The following is a 24,178-nucleotide window of genomic DNA, read 5'->3' as shown; positions in this document are numbered from 1 at the left end:
TACTCAGTCTGATGGCTTTCTTTTGTTTAAATAATACCTATTGGTCTCTCTTTAAGCTTCAAGTTCCCCAGCTTTTTAAATGTTAAGGCCATTGATGAGTCTTTCAAAGGCATTTGGCATTTTGGACATGTTTTCTGCCCTTGTGTTTTTATTTGACCATTTCTTTGAGGTTCCATGTCTTCAATGAGATTCCCTACCTAGTTATGCACATTTGTATATGTTTTTTCCAAGACACCTTAACATAATATTCAGTTGTCTTAAATCCTTCCTCCCTCTCTTAGATGGTTCTTTTAGACTCTTTAAAAATGTTTCTGTTGTTGCTCCCAGTGTTGTCTGGCGTGGTAGGTGGTGAATTAGGAGAGATGAGATGTTATTTCTTGTCTTCATTTGTTTGGCCAAGATCCAGGCTGAGGTTCTTTTACAATTTTCTCTCTCTCCCATTTACGGAAAGCAAAGAGGGTCTCTAATGGTGAGGGCCTGAAACGGTGCCAGCCCAAAATGGCGTCTTGTAGTTTTTCTTGTATTCATTTCCAAGCTTTGTTGCTGACTCTGTGTTCTAAGGTCTTCATTCCTCAAAGAGAAAAGGACTCAGGCAGAGGGTCCTGGGTGGGTTGGTTTTCAATAGTAATGGGCCCTCCTCCTGGCCTGGTTACAAACAGGTATTCTTCAGGCTCCTAGCTTCCACCCATCCAACCTTTAACGGCCTTTGTGTCTCTGGGCAAAATAGAGTCCACACAGGTATGTCTCATTTTTGTTAGAGTAGCTCCCAAATTCAAGCATCAGCAATTTATCCAGACATTTAACAAAATTCTTCTTGACTACTGGCAGAGTAACCCAGTCTTTTCCCTGAGACCTGACAGGATGTCTCACCCTGCCTTTTTTCGGTGACACCTGCCTTCCCTGAGACTTCAGGCTAGCTAATTTCTTTGTGAATTCAACTTTCTCCTAGACTCAAGAACATGTGTGGTTTTTTTGTCAACCTGTCTCATTGGCAGTGGGAGGAAGTAGCTCTCTTACCAGCTTTCATGTCCTGGTTGGAACCCTGAGATTCTAATATGAATGTTTAGATAGCTTCGAGTGCTATTCTGTCATTTCCCTCAGGACCCCTACCTATCAAAGTCCCTTTAAATCCTGCAGGTCTTCTAGCAGAGATTCTGCCAATGAAGAAAGGGTGATGTGCTTTGGATTCAGCAGCAGAAAGAGGACAGTGTCTGGCAGATGGCCAAGGAATGATAAAAATGTTGACAACAGGTATTTGTAACCAAGGGTGAAATGTGACCACCAGCAACACACAAGCTCTTCTTCCCAAGCTGGGCCTTTGATCAGCAGGGATCTGTACTAGGAGGTTAACTAATTTTCCATGGCTACTAAAGGAAGGAGGTTCAGGGATGGCTACAGAGACTTTGGCTAAACCACAGAGATGGAGTTCCTGTCACAGCTGCTTGTTTTATTGCCTAATAGAGTAGCAATAGGCTAAAAATAGGAAGCTAAGGTAAATTGCACAGACCTCATGAATTTATTTAGAGCCCCATGACTACCCACCACGTGACTCAATAGAGATATCTAAATTTTACCACAATAGTTTTTCTTTTCTTTCTTTTTTTTTTTTTTTTTTTTTTTTTTTAATCTCAGGAGATTTTGGAGCCTACAATCTTTAAAATTAATTAAAAGTTGGCTTTCTGCATTATCTTCTTAAGTATTCTAATGGTAAATCCCAATGCTTATTTTTTTTATAACGTCAGGGAGAAAGGGGGTCAAATTTTGGAGGCATTTCAGCTCCTGAGTAATGTTTCCAATCCAGCAAAATCAGATGGCCTGATTTCCTTGCTCAGTGTTTTTGGTAGAAAAGGCAATTTTCAAGACTGAAATAGCAATTCCTTAGCCATCACAGATGCTCTTAAAATCCATTTTTTAAACTTCTATATACTTCCATGGGTAAATGAAAAAAGACTCCTGGAAATACACATTTTTCTATCTTGAAAGATAACTCACTCAAGCATAAAGTTAATACAATTTATTACACCGAAAGTAAAGTTGCATTAAAGCAAGCTCATGGCAGAGGGGTAAACACACTTCACAGGGTGGGGAGGGACTGCTGTCCCCAGTCTCTTGCTCCTGCTGACAGGAGAGGAGTAGCTCCCCCAGGAGTTCTGAGTTACACTAGAACAGCGGTTCTCTACATTCCTAATGCTGCGACCCTTTAATGCAGTTCCTTATGTAAATAAACTATTTTTATTGCTGACTTATAACTGAAATTTCACTCCTCTGATGAATCATAATACAAATATTTTTTAGAGACAAAGCTCTGTCAAAGGGGTCACAGCCCATAGGTTGAGAACCACTGCCTTAGACTCTTGACACTTTAGTGTTAATCCTAAGATCAGTTATAAGCCTTTGATTGCTATGGGGTAGTTAATTCAATTGGTATTTTAAATAGAAATGACCAAACCAAGTCTGAGGGCTGCTGAGTCAGCGTTCTATGGCTCACACACTGCGAACTTACTCACAGCCAAGACCTCAGAAAAGGATCTGAAGCTCCTCGGTGTCTTTATGTCAGAGTAAAAATATTAGTATTGCCAAGCTCAGAGCTATGAGGAGACTTTAGAAAGAGTTTAGTGAATACTTAGTGTATAGGATACACTGGTTAGTTCTACCACCACCATCACTATCACTATCATCATCACGACCACCATCACCAGCACCACCATTACCCATCACCACCACCACCACCATCACTCATCACCATCACCCATCACCACCACCATCACCACCATCACCCACCATCACCACCATCACCCATTACCACCACCATCACCACCATCACCCACCATCACCACCATCACCCATTACCACCACCATCACCACCATCACCCACCATCACCACCATCACCCATGACCACCATCACCACCATCACCACCATCACCACTATCACCCACCATCACCACCATCACCCACCATCACCACCATCACCCATCACCACCACCATCACCACCACCATCACCACCATCACCAATATCACCCACCATCATCACCATCACCCACCATCACCACCATCACCCATCACCACCACCATCACCACCACCATCACCCATCACCACCACCACCATCATCACTATCACTATCATCATCACCACCACCATTACCCATCATCACCACCACCACCACCATCACCCATCACCACCATCACCGCCATCAACACAATAAATATCTGGCCACTTCGCTATTCACACTACCACCTCATATGGTCATATTTACCCTGACACATATTGAGCCATGTACCAGGCCCTCCTCTAGGCATTTGTCCACAGTAAATTAAAACCACAAAATCTGTCTTTTCTGCCACCTAGCAGCAGGATACTCCGTCTTCTTGAACTTGGGTTTCCTTTCGAGCATATCTAACGTGGACCAGGTTAGAATGAGGCATCGGAGACACTTGTCCGTGCAGGGACGCCTTCCTCAATTCTGTATCACGTGCCTTGCTAGTTATTCCACGCAGTCATAGAGTGGAAGAGGCAGAGAGATAGCAGATGGCATTTGATTGGGAGCAGGATATAAAGATGCTTGTTCAATGGTGAACTAATAGGCCTTCTCAGTCTTCAAAGAATGAGAAGATATTTTTCTAGTCAAGTGTTGAGATGTTTTATACAGGCAAATCAAGAGAAAGGGACAGATGATGTTTGGAGATGACTTGGGAGACAACAGAGATAAGCACTGTGTAAGTTGTAGAGTACCTGTTGTTTGTGGTACATGCTTGGTAATTTGCAAATCCTTTGATATTTGTAATAGTATAAAAGGTTGGTGTCACTAATCCCCATTTCCCACTTTTTGTCTTACATCCTTGCTGTGTATGTGGTCCTCTTCATCCATCCCCAAACTCCATAGACCACCACCTCCTGCCTTGGATGCTAAGTCTAAGTTCCCGGGGATTACACGAGTCATAGGAAAAATCCATGAAAGTCTTGGAAATCTCCATATTTTCACATCACCTGATTATGAACCCTAATTTCACCTGTAACCTTAATTTCCCTTTCCCATGTGACCCGACATGTTGACAAGTTTGAGATTCAGACATGGATGCCTTGCAGGGAAAAAGAGTATCATTCTGCCTACCTCACATGGCTTGCTAGTGACAGAGCAACCAGGAGCTGATAGGGAACCACTGAGGGGTCTTCAAGTACTAGAACAATATAAATAAAATCTGTATTTCACATAAACAACCACTGGATCACAGTGAAACAAGAAGCCACAGAAGAAAATGCAGACCATCATTTGGTAGGAATTAGTGGATCAGTGTGTGTAGAAATGAAGGGAAGGATTGATAGATGTTTCAGAGGCAGTATGAGCATCTCTGTTGGGATATGGAGACAGATGGAGGGAAAGAGCTGCAAGATCACTCTTGGTGCTCTAACCTAGAGTGGTTGGGCACCCATTTTGTTCCTTGCATTTCTATGTGCTTGATGTGTTGGAGGTCAGTTATCTGTGAAGATGACGTCATTATGCAGAAAGGCAGATCCAGGATAAAGCAAGCCATGTCATTGGACAAGAAGAAAGGTCAGGGAGGGACAAAGTCAGAGAAGGAAGGAAGGAGTGAGAGGGAGGAGGAGCTGGGAGCAAACATGGCGGCAGATGTTAATATTCTTCTCTGTGCATAAATACAGGTTGTTATATTTTTTGGTGTGTTCTTTAATGCAGCAACGTAATTGAGTTCAAGAGAAAGTATGGTGACAGGACGCATCAAGCCCACTGTGGAATTGGGACATGTGTGCCAGGCGTGGTAACATCTCACCAAGGGAACAGTGGCGTGGTAAGGTGCCATGCTGGGGTGGCTCTTGGACTGCCTCAGTCAGAAGCAGCCAAGGCAGACAGCTCTGACCGCCTGGGTCAGAGGAAGCTGGGCTCTGTGTGTGGCTCATGGCTCTGTAGCTCGCTGTATGTGGCTCTGCTGCTGAGCTGCCTTTTTAAATATTTACTGCCACAAATCTGTTTTAATCATTATCCACCAAATACTCGTCTATTGTCAGACTATAGATAGAGCTGGAGGTTTGGGAAAATTGGTAAAATGAAAGCACAGAATTCCCCGTTGTAAGGTTCCCGCCTCCTGATTGACAGATAAACGCACAATGAACATGATAAATAAGTATGTGTTAGTTTTATTAGAGTGTGGCTCAAGTCACCAAGGAGGGGGAAATAGCAGGGAAACGGGCTTCGGGAACACAGGGGTCGGTAGATAAGATACCAACATTCCAGGTCGTCCAAGCAGCCCTCAGTGAGCACGGACTTGGGAGAGATAAAGAGATTCATCCTGTGAGCATCTTGGGAGGTTCATTCCTGCCAGGTGAGAAGTCACCGCAGAGCTCCCAAAGACTATGTTTGAAGAAAAATGAAAGACCCTGGGTGGCCAAGGCAGAGTGAGAAAGGACTTGAAGGCGATTATCCTACCCATGATGGAGAAAACTGACTTCACGGGCAATGGCAGTCTTGTAAGAAAAGAAGAGCCGAGAGAAACAACAACAACAGTAGTACCGCAGTGTCTGGAAAGACAAGATGTGTTTCATCCATATCTGACTCTCTACTCTTCCTGTTGTCTTAGCTATCTATGGCATCTCTTGACACAGATTGTGACTGAGGATAAGCCCCCTTTGGCTGAGCTCCAACTATATGGTGGACAATATGTGTATCATTTTGATTTCCAGTGAAATCCTGGGACGTGGACAGGCTGGTTCATTCCTGCCAGCAAGGAAATGGTCCGAGATGACATAGCTAGAAAGTAACAGCAAAGACCCCTCTCGTTGGGCAGTGTTTCTCCATGCTCTGTATTACACGAACAGCCAAATAGCACAGGAAGATGGCTCGGTGGGTAAAACTGCTTCCTACAAAAGCCTGAAGACTTGAGTTCTAACCTACAGTGGAGGGAGACAACTAGTTGACCCTAAAAGTTGACCCCTGAGCTGCATACATGTGCTAGGCATGGATATTTCTCCACAATAATAAAATAAAGCATGAACCAGAAATCCTTCTATAAAACACTCTTCTCTCCCCTTTCTCAAACCCCATCACCAATAGCTTACCTCTAAATAAGTGGATGACATAAAACCTCCTTACACCTTTTAGTGAATTGGCAAGCCATCCACCCAGCCTCTCATTCATTCACATGTCCACCTGTCTACCTTCCCATTTATCCATTCACTAATTTATTCTCTCACCCATCTACCCCATCCATTCTCTCACACATCCACCCATTCATCCACCCATCAAACCATCCACCCACCCACCCATTCATCTACCCATCTGTCTTAGTCAGGGTTTCTATTCCTGTACAAATGTTATGACCAAGAAGTAAGTTGGGAAGCAAAGGATTCATTCAGCTTACACTTCCACACTGCTGTTCATCACCAAAGAAAGTCAGGACTGAAACCCATACAGGTCAGGAAGCAGGAGCTGATGCAGAGGCCATGGAGGGATGTCACTTACTGACTTGCTTCCCCTGGTTTGCTCAGCCTGCTTTCTTATAGAACCCAGGTCTACCAGCCCAGGGATGGCTCCACCCATAATGGACTGGGCCCTCCCCCCTTGATCACTAGTTGAGAAAATGCCTTACAGCTGGATTTCATGGAGGTATTTCCTCAAGGGAGGCTCCTTTCTCTGTGATAACTCCAACTTGTGTCAAGTTGACACAAAAGCAGCCAGTACATCATCCATCCATCTACCCATTTACTCTCTCACCCATTCTCCCACCCACCCATCTGTTCATTTATGCATTCATATCAAAAAGAGAGTTTCTAATCAGTTAGTTACTAAATGTTGGGCTCTGGGCTGTGGCTTTTCTACATGGTGAAGAGGACTTGACAGTTAAAGTCTATGCGGAACACAAAAAGTGGGGCCTTAAGGACAAATTGCACTTGTGTGAAGCTTTGCCTCTAGAGAAGTTCACATTTATCACTCGGTAACCATTAAGCCACCACACAGGGGATGATGCTCATCCTTTCTGCTGGGTAGTGTTCCCTCTGCAGCTAATTGCCTTCCATCTCTGGCCTGGTTCTTGTCAGTTTGGCATGCTGTTATTACATCCAGTAACGGTGTGTAAGATATTAGCTTGTCATTATATATAAATGTGTCTAAGGAAAACTCATTTCCAAGAATCATTTTTGAAAATGAATCCAGAAGAGAGGTAAAAGCTTATTTTCTGTCTCCAAGGACAACATAAAATAACTCTGAGGCTTGTAATGAGGATCGTTTAAGGTGGGCTTTATGCCCCTGGGAATACCAAATACTCTGGGATGTTAGATGAAGCCAGGAAACAGTTAAGCTGGATGTAAGCAGCCTCAGAGCCTTCCTCTTTTCCTCCTGGGCCATTTTCTCCTTAAGGATGTGAACAGCCCACTTTCCCATGTGATTCTAGTTATTGTATTATTACGGTTAATAACATGTGACCAGAAAATAATTTTTAATATTTTCCCCTTGGTGCCATTAAGTTTAATTTCCTTGTTTCAATAACATAGCATCAGTACCTCATCTGGCACTAGAACTTTTCTCTTTTATTATCTATTAAAAGTAATACTTTTAATTTACTATAAAAAGTGTACGTCGTACAACTTTTTCTTCATAGGGTTTGCAATGCTCCCGAGAGCCAAGCACGTTCCGTATGCCAGTGTTTGCCCAGTTTGTTTCAGACAGCTTTTACCACTAAGCAATGACTATGCAAAGTAGACACAAGCGTGACCCCAGAACTATAGTTCTGCACCATAGTGTCTGCACGTGGGAGGTGTTCAAGGTGCGTGACAAATGAACATAGAAATGACCACCCTCACCTGTGATCACATGCAACAGCCAAGCCAGTTTACTGAATCAAACGTTTCCTTATGGAGAATGAAGGAGAGGATTTAGATGCCTACTCGCCTGAAAAGCAGATTATTTCAGGGGTTTTTAACCCTTAAATGTCACAAGCAGTTACTAAAGACCTGTCCTTCATAAGAAGTCTATGCTGGGTGCTAAGGAAAGGTAATACAGACACAGTGCCTGCCCTACAGAGGCTTAATGGTCTAGCATGAACCTGGTATTCCTGTCATAGGAAACCATGGTGATCTCAAGTCCCCAGGTTGCTTCCCCTGCACAGCCCTTCAGTCCTCCGTGATGCCACTCACATGGTATCAAGCCACGGCTCTGCGATCAAGTCCCAGACACTCAAATGCTACTGCTGTGGCTTTCGGGTAACTTTTCTTGCCTTTGTTGTATCTCGGGTTTCTCACTTGCAAAGCAGGAATTAAGACCTCTCAAAGACATACTGTGATAAGCTTCCGTGTGTAAAACATATAGGATCTCATATGCACAGTGTGTGTGCATTCCGTTAACACAGGATATTTGGTTTATTGATGGCACTTGGTCGTGAGGGATATCCCTGCATGAGTGCTGTGATTATTGATTTCTAACTGATATACATATCCTCAGCAGGAATGTGCTGGTTTTTCTTTAGAATTACACATCATCATAAAACATTCAAGTTATATAGAGAAGAGTATTGTGTCTCTGCAATTCTATTCCAAAGATAGTCACAGTTCATTTGGGCAGGACTTTTGTATAACTTTTTTAAAAAAGCAAAGATTTTTAACAAGAACAAAAAAAAAGGCTTTATTCTGTGCATCTAGTTCTACAGGTGGCCTACTTGTTAAACATGTTTGCATGATCTCCTCATGTGATCTGTAAGGATCTGTAGCTGATATACAAACATCAGTTCATTCATGGGCACATAGACTCTCTACTCGTTACATAGTTGGGCGACAGAGACCAAGCTAAGGTCCATACATTTAAAAGAAAAAGAAACCACTGAATTCATGCTGTATTTCCATAGACAAAAGGATCTGAGTATATGTGTGCATAAAATATCACACATCAGAGTTAACCAGGCCCAAAGTCTATACACCTCAATAAACTTCCATATGGTGAAACGGGCATTCAGAACAGAGACTGTGGAGGTCCACAAAAAAATTCACACTTTTGGTATCTATTTTATACACTCCTCCACCACCCAAACAACTCCAAAATTTTGGTACATGATGATTTTATTGATTTCCAAAGTTTTCATAATAAAGTTTTATTTAGTTGAGATAAAGTTTTCAACTAGCACAATGTATCTATTTCAGGGTTGACTAAGGACAAAATAAATTACTAACATAAATAAGCCAAGAGCTCTACCAACTACCTAGAAGATGCTGACAATCACTGCAATTGTCTGGAACTAGCAGGGATGGCTAGTCTTTGTTTATTCTTGACACAGGGTCTATGCTGTTCTGGACCTTTCTAGGTAGATCAGGCTGGCCTCAAATCCAAAGATCTACCAGTCTCCACCTCCTGAGTGCCGGGATTAAAAATCTGTGCCACAACACCCAGCCTCCACTTTAAGCCTTCACAACGCACAGAGAGGAACAACCAAAAATATCCCCAGATGTAGCCAAATGTTTGCTGGGGTTCAAAAGCAGCTCCCGTGAACCACTAGTACAATATCTAGATGTATCTGTATAGTGTTTTCACTTGGTAAATCTGTGTGATATATAAGGGTTGTGTAGCGGTAAGATAGATACTCTTCCCCAACCCTCCAGAGATGGGTGAACAACAAACTATTTCTGCTAAATGTTATCAAATCAGGATTCACATTCCAAGCCATCAAGACGGCATGATGCGTCAAAAAGGAAATAGTTTTTACTTAAAATTTTTACTTCGGCAGCCAGTGCCTTACTTCAAAGACAGCAAAGGAAATGACCACTCAGCCAGTATCAAAGAGGACCCTAAATAAAAAAATAAGAGATGCAGCCATATGGTTCAGAAGTAATTTTAAGTTGAACCCATTAGCTGTTGAGATAATACTATAATGAATAATTGGCTTCTTCCTGCAGAGATAGAAAATGAGGTAGCACGTGAATGGCTCCAGTAGGTGTGGTGGTGTATCTTTGGGGGGGGTTGCACATCCCACCCATGAAGTATGCACATTAATCTGGCTACAGGAAAACACAGAGGTTAAACTAGGTTAAAAAACAAAACAGCACAAACAGGCTTTAAGCACCAACATCTTGAAAAAAGGAACTAATCTGCAGAAATTAAGGGGGATTTCTAGAGTCCCCTTAAAGAGCTAGAATCTCAGGGAGATGGGAGATAAGACAAGGGACAACTGGAAATCCATCAAGGTTGTGAGCTCACACGGAACCCTGTGTACTGGGAGCAGACCATCTATTAACTCACAGACGTCACTTTATGGGCTGGGAAGAGAGTCACATCGATGAGGGATGCCTGCCTGCGTCCAGGCTTTGTACCACATCAGGACTCGGATTCAGACACCGAAACTGTCATCACATTAAAAACAATCTGCCTCACATGTGTGATAATAGGACTGGGGGTTAATGAGCTTGAGCCTGGGATATTGATCCAAAATTGAGTACCTGGTAATTGGCTATCATTCAGCGTCAGATTATTGCCAAGTGAGGTGCTCCGAATGGGTAATTTATCCAGGGAGACAACTACAAATCCCCCCCACAACTTGCTCAGTGAATGGACAGTTGCCAAACAGCACCCCTTCTTCCTCCCCGATACCCCCCCCCCCATCACCATTCCTAGTTAAGCCCTAAATATCTAGGAAAATTCTCAGCTCGCCATGATTCCTCAACCCTCGGTCCCATCTGTGATTTAAGACATAATGAAGGACCTTCCCCTCTCCTCGGCAGGCATTGCTTTCATTCTTCAGTTGCCACAAATCCAGGGTTTGAAAGATTTAATCTCCAACTGCAACCTTACTTAAAACGAAACCGGCGTGAAGCAATGCCTCATCCAGCTCTAATTTCCTCCTACAACTCTATGGCCACACCCTTTGATCAGACGATTTTTCCCGTAGTGCATCGTCCACAAGCCAAAATATAAGCCAGAAGTTCTCAACTTGTGAACCCCTCTGCGAGCTATCAAATGGTCCTTTCCCGGGGTCACCTAAGACCATCCGAAGACTCAGATGTTTACATTATGAGAAAGGGCTGCAGCAGCCAGAAGGTTGAGAACCACGGGTACGACCCTAAGTTGCAGTGGCAATTTGTCCATTTAAGCCCAGAACAGAATCTCAAAGGCTATGTATACACCCTAGCGTTGCTACACTATCTAAAGGAAAGGAGGTTTTCCAGGAGGCCCGAGATGCCCCAACCTCAACCCGACCCGGTGAAACAACCATCACACCGAAACCCCACCTCTGAGAGAACGGGAGTGGCGATCTGGGAAGCACACATCTTGGAACTGACCTGGAACTTAGCCTACCTTGGATGTATAAGGTTTCAGCGACCCCTCATATTTCTCTGGACCTGGGTTCCCAAGTAGATGAGTGCATTTCTCCCCAGTGACAGTGTGAATTGAAAAGATAATTTTTGTGGGTGCTTGTCTCTTGCTAGGTACCCCAAGAAAACTTAAAAAAAAAAAAAAAAAAAAGAAAGAAAGAAATGTGTTGTTTTATTTAAGAGTCCCACACACTTTGAAAATATCTCAATCTAAAAGTGGCTGATATTACCCATGCCTGAACAGGGGTTCCAGAAGATCCAGTCACCCCTTCTACAAAGCTTAATATGGGCATCTTAACAGAGCTCCTAAGCAGTCATTCGGCAGTTCAGGGTTTTGTCTTCTGATTGTTTTCTTTTCACTTAGACCCTAGATGGTTCAAAACTAAGACCTGGGGCAGGACAGACAAGGGAGCTCTGAGAGAATTCTCCCAGCTCTGTGCTCTGGTCCCTGGGGATGTTATATTTAATATATTTTATATAAATACACAGAGGATTTGAAAATCTAAAATCTGAGAAATTGAGGAAAAATGAGGATCTTGGGGAGAAGATGGAGATGCAGACCTTGCTCAGGCCAATTTGACCTCTTCTTTGACCCCTTTGGCTTCCGGCTTCTCCTCCTTGGCTTTCTCCTCTTCTGTGACTTCTTTTTTCCCCCTCTTTCTCGTCCTCTGCTTTGACTGCTGTGGCTTTTTTGAAGTTAGAAGTGTTCTTGTGACCACCTTCTCCCTCTTCATTGGGATCAGAGAATTCTTCCTCGCAGGCAATGCATTCGTCAGAGGAGCAGATGGAGATTCGGTTGTCAGGGTCTTCCTCATCCTCATCCTCATCCTCATCACGGCTCTCTTCTGGATGGCATCCTCAGGTATGGCCTGCATTTGGACCCCAGGGGCATGGGGCAGCGTCCTCAAGTTCTCAAGAGCCGATGATTGATCGCCTCTGGGCATTCACTGGTATTCTGGTTAGCCATTTTGGAAGGGCTGATACAAAGCTTGGAATCTGGTCCAAAATATTCCAAGTAGTCATTTTATGGTAGCTCATTAGGTATCTCTGTGTCCAGGGACACGGCTGCAGCCACCCCCTAGACTGATAACAGGTCAGGCATTTTTAAAGCTAAAGGATTAAACAAGGGCAGAGCATCCACGAATTTATGGCTGCGTGGTTGTAGCCACCCTCACACTTCACTCGGTACTAAATAAACCCTCACCAGGGCTGTTCAAACCAGCTCAGCTCTCTTAGCTCCAAAAAACAGACACAGACGTCCTGAAAACCAGGTCAAAAGTATAAGCAGGTCAGAGGCTGACACAGGGTCATCTTTGGCAACAGCAACGCTAGAGGGAGACTCTCCTCTTCTCACCCAAAGACATCTTCCCATCCCCCCTTCTCTAACCAGCCCAAGGCTTCCACACAAACCACAGCCAGAATGAAGTTCAATGCCTGCTGGGGACAGGAGGGGTGGGCAGCCACTGCTGATCTGAGGTAGGGTCAATGAAACCCAACAATGGGACAAAAGTTTCCTTCCCAACACTGCTCAGCAGATCCTTCTGAACTTAAAATCAGAGCGCCACAACTCAAAGCCAGCTGTGTAGAACACACTTGAAGCCCTAACATTTGAGAGGTAGAAGCTGAAGGATGAAGAGTTGGGGAACACCCTTGGCTACACAGCAAATTCAAACTCAACCTGAACTACATAAAACTCTGCCTCAAAACCAAACATAATTACCTATTTTTAATAATAATTTTGTTTGGTTTAGTGTAAAGAGCTATTTAGTAGTTTGACATATCAAATATCTGATACTAGTCATTGCAGTAAGAGTTGATTTCATACAGTATATAAAGCTTTATGCATACTTTTTGTATGAGTAAACTTTTTTCCCAGCCAGCTAGTCAATACACATGACTAACCTCCTTTCATCTGTTAGAAAGTGTATGACACAGAACCTGGGGTGGGTGTGTCCTACAAACTCAGAATTTCAGAGGTGGAGGGAGGGAAATCGGGAGTTCAAGGCCAACCTGGGCTACATAGCATGGTTGAGGCTAGCCTGGGCTACCTTTCTACCACTTGCTAGCTGTGAAACCTAGCCAGTTAATTAGCCTGTGTTCCTTCATTCATTTTCTCTTGTGTAAGAGGATAATGGTGCCTGCCTACTTGGGCTGATAGTGAGTCAATTGAATTCATACTTGACCTATTAAAGCATGTAGCCCAACACTTGGCCTCAAACCACCCTCTTTATCTCTCTCTCTCTCTCTCTCTCTCTCTCTCTCTCTCTCTATATATATATATATATATATATATATATATATATATATAGATATATATATATAGATATATATATATAGATATATATAGATAGATAGATATATAGATATATATAGATATAATTACTTGGCCGTTATTTATACCAGGAACAGTCTTGGGCCTGAAATAAAAGCGAAGGCCTTATAGTTTGTTGGGAACTAGAATTATAAAATTCTAGTAAGGTGTGACAAATTCTATGGTAGAGAAACTAAATGCTTTGCAGTCCATTTCTGGTAGAGCCGTTATTGAAATATGTACTTAACTGTTAGCTCGTTATGACCTGCCCAGCCACCCCTACCAATAATCATGGCAGAGTCCTATCTATGGATTTAATTAGCTTTAGCACAATTCCTGGAGGATTACCCATCAACTCTTTCTCTACACTAAACTGGCTATTTCCCAGATGCATTCCCCAACTTGATGTTTGAGTCTCACCTGGGTTTTTTTTCTGCTCCATCAGTCTGTCTTTGGGCATACTTCTAGGGCCACGTGCTCCTGGTGCATCCCCTCTAGTGGGAACATCCTGATCTTTTTCCTTCTCTCTCCCCCAATTCTCTACTATTCTGTCTTCCCATTCTGTGTCTCTCCCCCTTTCTGTGTATGTGTGTCTCCCCCATTCTGTGTGTATGTTTCTCTCTGGCTTTCTCTGTGTGTGTGTGTGTTGTGTGTTGTGTGTGTGTGGGTCTGCCTCTGTGCATGTCTCTCTCTACCCGTGTGTGTGTGTGTGTCTTTTTCTCTCTCTGCCTCTCTGTGTATGTCTGTCTTTCTGCCTCTTTCTCTACCAATGACCCACAGCCTGGTAACCGAAACCCACCTACCTCAAGTCTTCCCAGTAACTGGCTGCATCTACTGTTTAACCAATAGCTTTACACTGGGGAGCAAGGTTTACACAAAGGCCTGGGTAAGTGAGATTCACTCAACCCCAGATCTTGAGGTTCAGAATTGACCAATCCCCAACAGAGCCCAGATGAGAAGCTGTAAAGCAGTACTGTATGCAGCAACTATAGCCATGGCTGTAAAACCCACCCCCAGAAAGCTGCCTCCAAGGTTCGCAGAAGAAAACCGAGCCTTTTAACAGCTAGTCCTAGGTTGGAAAACATCAGGGCAGGTCATCTGACGCCTGGTTTTCCATAAAGTACCAAACTTTTGGAACACGTAGGAAAGTAACTGAAGTTGCTGTCTGAACTTCTCTGGCCTGTGAGTAATCCAGAGGAACATGGAAATCTGGGATGGGTCATGTGCATAATTGACTACCCTCTCTTAGAAGACAGTGTTAAGTACCCACGCTGCCCATGCTAAGGGTGATGATAAAATCCCCATCCTGACTCATTAGAGAACATCTACTTACATAAGGTACAAGCGATCTTTCTCCAAACTGAAGACATCCAGTAAAAGCGTCTCCAGTCCATACTCATTGGAACAAATTAGAGAAACTCCAAACAGTATAAAGGTATAGGGAATACCACTAGGAGTTTCTGTCACCTTAGTTGACACTTTTCAGTCTTTATTTTAAGCACTGTTTTTCTTAAAATAGCTGCAATTATATCAGCTAGCCCTGAGGCAAAAAAAAAAAAAAAAAAAAAAAAAAAAAAAAAAAAAAAAAAAAGCCACTAGTCCGTTGCAGTCCTTGGAGCTTGTACCACTTGGGCCCAAACCATGCCCTGAGACTAGACATGTCCACTCTCCGAATTTAACACTTCTTATGTAAGTGAACATGCTACTGAGTTAGAGTCTCCAGCTACACCATAAAACCATGCCATTGTGTTTTTTTAACACCAGAACTTTACAGCTCACTGCATGTCTGGCACAATGGGGTTTCCCCCCTTAGGGGAGGTTGCATTGAATTATTACATGTATAAAATACACTTTTTAAAGGGTTGTAAATGTTTTTGCCTTGCATATTATAAGAGCCTTGGCTCCATTTTCTCGTTTTGTAACTGGAAACCAAAAATAATTAAGAAGTTGAAGTTGGACCAGCAGAGCCATGCTCTGACCGGGCAGGCTGTTGATGTGTGCAGGCACCATTGCCTGGGTGTGCAAAGCCTGCGATGCCCATCCTTGAGGCATAGCCAAGTCAGGGACTCTGCTGGGCTGTGGGTGGGGAGGGCTGGGAAGGACCGGAAGACACAGAGTCCTGGGTGAGAAAAGAGGCGCTATGGGAGAGCTCAAGGAGGCTGCAGCTCGTGTCACTGGCCGAGACTTTTTTTTTTTTTTTTTTTTTGCAGGCTTCAATTTCAGATCTTCTTGCACTGTTCAGGCACAGTTGCCAATATGTGTTCAAGATGAATGGGATGGGAGTAAAGACCTCTCACCCGTCCAGGGCAGGGACTAAAAAAATGCAAGGAATATTCTGACCAGCTCAGACCCAACCCCAAAAGGAGCACCAAGAAGCGTAATCACAAGCAGGAGGGTAAGCACATAGAGGAACACGCAGAGCTGATTTTTGCAAATTTTAATGACAACTTTAACTTCAAACCTGACAAATGTGCCGTCTTAAAAGAAACCATGAAGCAGATCTGCCAGATCAAAGACCAAGAGAAAGCAACAGCAGCCCAGAAAGATGAAGTGCAGAAGTCAGATATGTCCACGGGGCAGGGTGTTATTGACAAGGATGCACTGGGGCCTATGTATGATGCTTGAGTCCCTCGATGGGTTCTTCACTGTGAGCCTGGAATGTGACACAGTATCTACAGTATAACCGGGCAGAACTGATGAGCAAGAGTGTCTATAGCATCCTGAATGTTGGGGACCACACTGAGTTTGTCAAGATCCTACTGCCAAACTACATGGTGAAAGGGGGACCTTGGTCTGGAGAACCTTCTAGGCGGAACAGCCATACCTTCGACTGTCGGATGCTAGTGAAGCCTTTGCCAGACTCAGAGGGAGCCCTGATAAGCAGGAAGCACATCAGAAATACGAGATCGTGTGTCTCCACCAAGGTCTGTCGAAGAGGAAGGTGAAGATTTGCAGTCCTGCTCGATTTGTGTGGCATGAAGAGTCCCTGTGAAGGAAAGACCAGCTCTTCCCTCTCCAGAAAGCTTCACCTCCCGCCAGGACCTCCAAAGCAAGATCACTTCTCTGGACACTAGCACCATGAAAGATGCCACGAAGCCAGGCGGAGAGGATCTGGCGAGAAGATGTATTCAGAAGTACCACACGCCAAATGGAGGGGAGTCTCTGTCATACACCCAGAGGCATCATCATGAAGTTCTGAGACAGGGATTGGCGTTCAGTCAGATCAATCGTGATTCTTTGATGGCACTCTTGTTGCACAAACAGCAAACTCATCTGCTCTCAGACGACTAAGGACTAAGGAGCCTCCAATATAAGCTACACAGAGCAGAATGTGTGTGTAATGAATCCGGATCTGACTAGACAAGTGATGGGGAAGCTTTGAGCTCAATTAGCTCTAGCAGCCCCACCTGTCAGGCCATGTGTTGTGGGAACCCAGGTCAAGATGTGACCCTCAGTAACAATATACACTTTCCCATGAATGGCCCAAAGGAATAAACAGGCATGCCTATGGGCAGGTTTGGTGGTCCTGGGGGCATAAACCATGTATCAGGCATGCAAGCAACTACTCCTCAGGGTAGTAACCATCCACTTAAAGTGAACAGTCCCTCACAACGCAGCCCAGGCATGAACCTAGAGCAAACTAGCTCTGTGTTCTCCCCAGAGCACCACATGAGCCCCAGTGTGGCTGGATGGCTGGCGGGCCTCACATCCCAGCCATCCCAGTCAATTTTCCCCTGTAGGAAGCTTGCATTCCCCAGTGGGAATTTTCAGCAGCACAGGAAATAGCCATAGTTATTCGTAACAGTTCCTCAGTGCACCGCAGGCCCTTAGCAGGAGGGTCACATGGTCTCAACTATGGTCATTGTTGGCTTCACTCGACCTAGAAATGGGCAGTTTGCAGAACACCCCAGTTAATGTGAATCCTCCCCCACTCAGTAAGATGGGAAGCTTGGACTCCAAGGACCATTTTGTACTCTATGGAGAGCCATCAGAAGGTACAACTGGACCAACAGAGGCCAGCTGCCCTCCTGAAGAAAAGGGGCCCAACAATTCCAGAATGCCCCAGGCAGCCATCGGGGACAGGGCTGAGGGACACGGCCTGCTGCATAAGAGCAAAGGGCGAACCAAACTCCTACAGCTGCTGACCACCAAGTCTGACCAGATGGAACCTTCACCCTTGCTCCGCTCTTTGGCAGACACAAGGGCTCTAAAGGCAGCTTGCCTGGGCCTGGGTCCATGCATAGCACCTCGTTCAAGAAGAAGCCTAAGATTTTGCACAGACTCTTACAGGACAGCAGTTTCCCTGTGGACTTGGCCAAGCTGACAGCAGAAGCCATAGGGAAAGAGCTGAGCCAGGAGTCCAGCACCTCAGCCCCTGGGTTAGAAGTGACTGTTGCAGTAAATATTAAAACGAATCTGGCTTATCTCTATCAGCCCTGTGGTCTCATTCCACAGGCACCACTTCTAGCATGGAGCCGGCACACGGACTCTTGTCACTCGGTCCAAGCCGTCCCCGATTTCACTCCGCTCACACGATTCTCTTCAACCCAGGTAAAATGACTACCCCATCCAGAAGAAACATGAATCTAAGGCCCGATAGCTTTTCATACAGGTTTATATAACAAACTCAATCCACAAACCCTCTACACAATAAGATTACATCCAATGGACAAAAGATACAAACTGCCCTTCTATGAGATAAAAGACCTATAACATCCTTAAAACGTTCATACCTACCTAATGCCAATTAAGCCCACCTAGATCCAATTTATCCTTCCCAAACTCCGTCTTGGTCCTCCTGTGTCCTTCTCCCTCTCTCCCCCTCCCTTCCTCTGCCTAATCACCAGCTCTGGCCTTTATTTTACTAATTAAAATGGAAAGGTCCGATGAAGTCACCTGAGTATGTGACTAGGCAGCACTTCTTGGGGAAGTGGAATCATCAAAATACAAACAGCTGCAGGACCATCTATAACACTGTCAAACAGAAGCCAGAGAGCCCCAAGGAGGAGGAGAACTCACTACTGTGCTATTTGTTCAACGAAGATACTGAAGATGCTGGTTTACTAGAAATAAGCCCCAAACTTGAGCAACTGGACAGTAAGACAGATCCTGCCAGTAACACCAAGCTAATCGCTATAGAATCTGTGAAGGAGTTTTGAGCCCAGTGGCCAGGCTGGCAGTGAGCTGGACAACTTGGAAGAGATTTCGACCTGAGACTATAGCATCATGTGACTTTGGGTATGTGCTATCTGGAGAGGCACATTAGAGGACCCTAGAAAGTCATAGCCCCAGGAAGAGCCAAGATCGAGCTGCTGACTTATTCTGTAGTTTGGAGGAAACAGAACTGCTGGCCATTGGCCTAGGGCCTCCAGGGACTGCTCATGGCTGATGGTACACCAGAAGGAGCCACCATGTTTGGAGTCCTCTTCAACCCTTGTTCTCTCATCTCTGTTGGCTGCCGAACCAGCTATTGCTGATGCATCTTTTGCTGCACAAGATGATGTTCAAGGATTTCCCTCTGCCTCTCGGCCAGCATCTGTGGCTTTGTAGGAGCCTGAGAGGGAACTCCAGGCCTCAGAGTCAGGTTCACATTAGAAAATTAGATCTGATTCAGAAGTGGCTGGCGAATCTGCTGTGCTTGAAGGCAATGCTGAAGCTTCAGCTGGTTTGGCTGGTTCTGTCCTATGTTTGTGGGCCTGAGGCCTGGCGGGGGGCACTGTATACAAACTATGGTGTAATTTGGCCACTGTCCCCTGGTATGCAAGTTTGGATTTTTGCATGGAAGGATTAAACTACCCTGGGCCATTTGTGTCTGAGATGCGTGCCACTATAGAAAACAGGGTGCTTCTGCTCCAGCATAATGCTGGACTCGACTCGATAACCGCTCTGTAGCTACAGCTTGGCTCTAGCTGGCCAGCTCTGGTAACCCCAAAGTTCTATCAGTATCCCTGAGGCCAGCGTAGTTCCACAAGGCCAGACACAGCTGGTCTAGAAGAGCACCCTTATTGCTTGGCGACTCCACTGTAGGACATGGACACGGCAGGTCATGAGGGAGCTGCCGAAGGGCCGCCTATTCTCGCCGGCAGATGTCCAGTGTATAGGCAGGACTCTCTCAGGCTATGGGGGAGTTAAACCGAGTTCCTCCCATGTTCATTTCTAACTCGGAAGGCCCCTTATTCATGACCTGAGGCTGAAGCATCCGTCTTTGGCCAGGATAGCTGTTGGTCAGTTCATGGCAGTAGTAGCAGCACAAGGGACTCTCATAGTTGGACACTGTGGTACCCATTCCCCAGAAGGCACGCTGGGAAGTGCGACTGCCAATCATTCTCTGTGACCATCACAGTGCTGCTTCCTGGGCTCCGACAGGTGTGACGGGTCAGCGTTGCCTTCGAGCACAGCAGATTCGCCAGCTGTTTAGCAATCAGACCAGCAGTGTTTCTAATGTGAACCTGACTCTGAGGCCTGGAGTACCATCTCAGGCTCCTATGAAGGCACAGGAGCTGGCCGAGAGGCGGAGAGAAATCCTAGATCATCGTCCTCCCCAGAGACAGATGCATTAGTAATAGCTGGCCCAGCAGTCATCTTTGATGAGAGGACAGGGATTGAAAAGTCCCCCAAGCATGGTGGCTCCCTCTAGTCTACCAGCAGGCATGAGCAGTCCCCAGATGCCCCAGGCCAATGGCCAGCAGTTCCTATTTCCTCGAACCTACGGAATAAGTCAACAACCTGGTCCTACTTTAATGAGGCTAGGACTCCCCAGGGTCCCTCTAATGTTTCCCCAGATGACTCAATACCACCTGTAATCCCAAGATGCAGCAGTCTCAACCCAACCCAGCCTACCAGCCCACCTCAGACATGAATGGATGGGCACAGGGGGGCATGGGTGGAAACGGTAGGTTTTCACAATAGTCCCCACCACACTTGGGCAACAAGCAAACACTAGCGTGTCCATGGCAACCAACACAGGTGGCTTGAAGAACACGAACCAGAGGACAGGCCAGATGACCATGACCTCAGCCACCTTCGTGCCGATGTCAGGGCTGTCCTCCGTGGGTCCCAAGCAGGTCAATGACCCTGCTTCTGAGGGGAGGCAACCTTTTCCCAAACCAACTGTCTGGAATAGACATGATCAAGCAAGAGGGAAATACCGCTGACCCTGGAGAAGCTGTCTGCGTCTTTCCTCAACCCACTGGGCTTCCAAATCATTTACCAGTCTGGAGAGCTGTGTCTCTTTGTGTTCACCCAGAGGATGTGCTGCCAGTGCCCCCAGGATACAGCAGCAGACAGCCGGACCCTGGCCCACAGCACAGAGCGTGCTGGCGAGGCTGCTACCTCGGCCTCTCCCTGCAGCCTGCAACCTGCAGCTCGCCTCCAGACCTACCCCAAAGTCTGTTCACTGCATCCACCAAAGTACAACTTAGATCTCCTGTCAAGTAAACGTCCACAGGCCGACTCCATCCCCATTCAGTGTTTAAATGTGTGTGTTTGAGGAGAACCATACTGTTGTCCTGTTTGGCTCCTGTGGCTATTTGGTGTAAAAAAAAAAAAAAAAAAAAAAAATCAGAATCTAATCTAGAGGAAAGGAATTTTTAACACAGACCAACACGAGGTGTTCTAAGCTTAAAGCCTCCATTTAGTGGAGACAGACCCTGGACAACACTGTGAGTTCTGATACCTGGTGAGGGACAACTTCTCCTGGAAGCCGACGGCCAAGATTGTCGGAAGGAGGGCCCAGTTGTTGGACTAACAAGTGTCTGTTCCTGTCTTCCTCGGTTAAGACCAAACTAGTTTTCCCTAATTCATGAATCCAAGAGAAATACTCATTTCTGAATTGTTTTTAGATCAATGAGATAGTTTGATTGGCATCTACTTACTCCCCCTCTCAGCCTTCTCTTGTCCTTCCCTCTTTCATTCCGTTAAAATAAAAACAACAGCCTACACCATAGAGACCAGGGAAGCCCTTTAGTTCTCAGTGTGGTGCCAGCCACACGCAGCAGCTTCCTGTGCATTTCCTGTCCGGGAGAGGAGCAAAGTGGACATGGAATGCCAGTCAGGCCATGGCACCTGCTTAGGAAGCCTGGGCTGCCCCATCAGCTCAGGCCTCCAAAATGAGAGAACACACACTAATGAAATAGACGGCAGACGTCACAACAGACCTCGGCCGTGCACGTTTTTGTCTTTTTGGTTTTGTTTTTAGCAGTGCTGATAAAGCCAGCATTTTATAAGGTACAGAAAGACCCAATTTATATGTAAACAAGCAATAGTTTAAGTTCTGAAACTTAGTGTTTTAACTGTACAATTTTGTGAGGTATGCATATTGTGGGGTTGACTCAAAAAATGAGGTACTTCAGTAATTAAATTTGATAACCTTCAGAGCAATGCCTTTTGAAGGTGTTTTGCGAAGGCTACCCGAACCTTGACTAGACCTGATTTGTATGTAGACTTAAAACTTTTCTAAACCTTGAGATTCTGCTCATGAATCATGTATCTAATCTATAGGATATACAGCCACTGTAGGAACCAAGTCTTGATTTTTATATGTTTATATTCTTTCTTAATAAACCCTAGAGAAACTACATCACTAAGCAGCAAGGGGGAAAAAAAAAAAGCAATTGAAACTGCTCTGAGTAAGACTGCCAAAAATCCCTCGGATGACTGTGGAACGTGGTATATTCTGGAACCTGAGCACTTTAATTACATTCATATCTTAGAAGCCGTATTTTATGCACTTCACACACATGGGATAATAGCAAAACATTTTTTGTTCCGGTCGTTTCTTCAAACATAGTGTCTCTTAAACCACCTCCTTCTAGCTGTCCTCCATCAGACATCTCAGCTTTTAACTGCATCCCACAAAGCCAGTGTTTAGTGACCAGCATGTATTTCTAAGGACATTATCATCCCATGTTTTCTATAATGCTTTAGTCGTGAAAAAAATCCTATACATATGATGTGGGGTGTTACCGTTCCTCTAACATGACTCACACCACAGCTACCTTTCTCTATCTCTCTTTCCGGGGCTAGAGATTGAATCCGGAGCCTTGGGTGCACTATTTTTGAAAACACCATGTCACCGAGCTGGCCACCAGCTCTTGCTTTTTACTCTTAACGACACGCTGCAGGACTACGTCCAGGCCATTTGGGTTTGACTCACCTGTGTGAAATAGTTGGCTGATGGTCAGATTCTGGGGCAAGATTTCCACACCTAGAAGGAGCACCTGCCCACGTTTTGAAGCCCTGAAGGTAGAGAAGGCAAAGTCATACCCAGAGAAGATGCTGTTCCCAGTGCTCTTCCAAAATAAAAGAGCGTTTCCGGCTCTTGAACGGCAATAAAAACAAACAGAAGTGATATCCTTGAAAATCAGCATCTGTCCCCCACTTCCCAAGACTCACAGCCTGGCCCATCTTTCTAAGAGCCTCTGAGCATCACCTTTTTCTTGCTAGGATTACCTCTCGTGTCCTGAGAAACATTCCCTAAAGCCAACACATCCCTGCTTAGCCAGTTCTGCCTTTGTGATTAAACTCCGTCGAAAATGGCTCTTCTCCCTGGCTCCAGATAGTATGAGTTAGTTCATCTTTGCAGTCCCTGTGAGGTGTAACCTCTTTACTGCCTTATCAGGCCTAACATATCTCCAGCTGGGATTGGCTGGGAGTTAACACCGCTAATCATGCAGGCATTCAGAAGCAGCAGCAGGGTTACTCCTTGGAGGGACACCTGTAAATGTGGAGGCCAGGCTTGGGCAAATCATCACCTGTGAGCAAAAACTTTTTAGCCAGAAAGCCTACCTCACATAGCCCTAGACTAAGCACAGCAGCGAATTCTCTAAGAATTTGACACAGGCCTGTAATCCCAGCACTTAGAAGGTATGGAGTTCGGTAGTCAAACTCCAGCCTGAGCTCCCTTTTGAGTTTGAGGGCAGTCTAGAATAGAAGGAGTGGGGGTGGGGAGACAGAGGACGGGATAGGGGAAGAGGACTGAGGCTTAGTCAAGGTGCTTGCTGTGCAAGATTAGACTAGAGGTCCAATGCCCTGCACCTGGTGAACACCTGGGTTTGGTGACCTGCACCTGGCTGACAGAGGCAAAATTACAGTTAAAAGTCAAATAGAAACACTCAAAGCAATTGGCTAAAAAACAGTTCCTAAAGGCAGTTGAAAGATGGGTGTGGACTGGAAAGGTCTTGACAACACTAACCAAATGTGCTCGTTCCCCGCCGGGAGGTGAAGCCCAGAGGGGTAGAGGGAAGCTTGGACCAACAGACACACAGGCCTGATTCTCAGATAATTCTTAGCTCCACCCATGCCATAGGGAGTTTGGGAGAATGAAGAGAAACCACATTCACCTTTCGTCTTAGTTTCTTTCAGCGGCTTCCACAAAGCAATGACCACACTTTGGGAGGAAAGTTCATTCTACTTACAAGTCATGATCACAGGTCATGTGTTAGAAAAGTCAAGGCAGGAAACCAAACAGGAGCAGACACGGGAACCATGGAGGAACACTGCTTTCTTATAAAGAACCCAGGACCATCAGCCCAGGGGATGGCGCCACCCACAGTGGGCTGGGCTCTA

At 45.2% G+C, this 24,178-nt stretch overlaps 1 pseudogene across 1 annotated transcript; it reads left to right on the top strand.

Annotated features, from left to right (window-relative positions):
• The first annotated feature begins 15,879 nt into the window (after window positions 1–15,879).
• Window positions 15,880–21,049, top strand: LOC308438354 (nuclear receptor coactivator 2-like; annotated as a pseudogene). Its single transcript has 3 exons — window positions 15,880–18,010; window positions 18,598–18,818; window positions 19,979–21,049. The product of its transcript is annotated as a nuclear receptor coactivator 2-like (transcript).
• The last annotated feature ends 3,129 nt before the right edge of the window (window positions 21,050–24,178 follow it).

The sequence above is a fragment of the Micromys minutus genome (assembly GCF_963924665.1).
Source record: "Micromys minutus genome assembly, chromosome: 27".
Lineage (NCBI taxonomy): Eukaryota > Metazoa > Chordata > Mammalia > Rodentia > Muridae > Micromys > Micromys minutus.
Note: the sequence above shows the minus strand (reverse complement) of the source record. Positions and strands in the feature narration are given on the sequence as shown.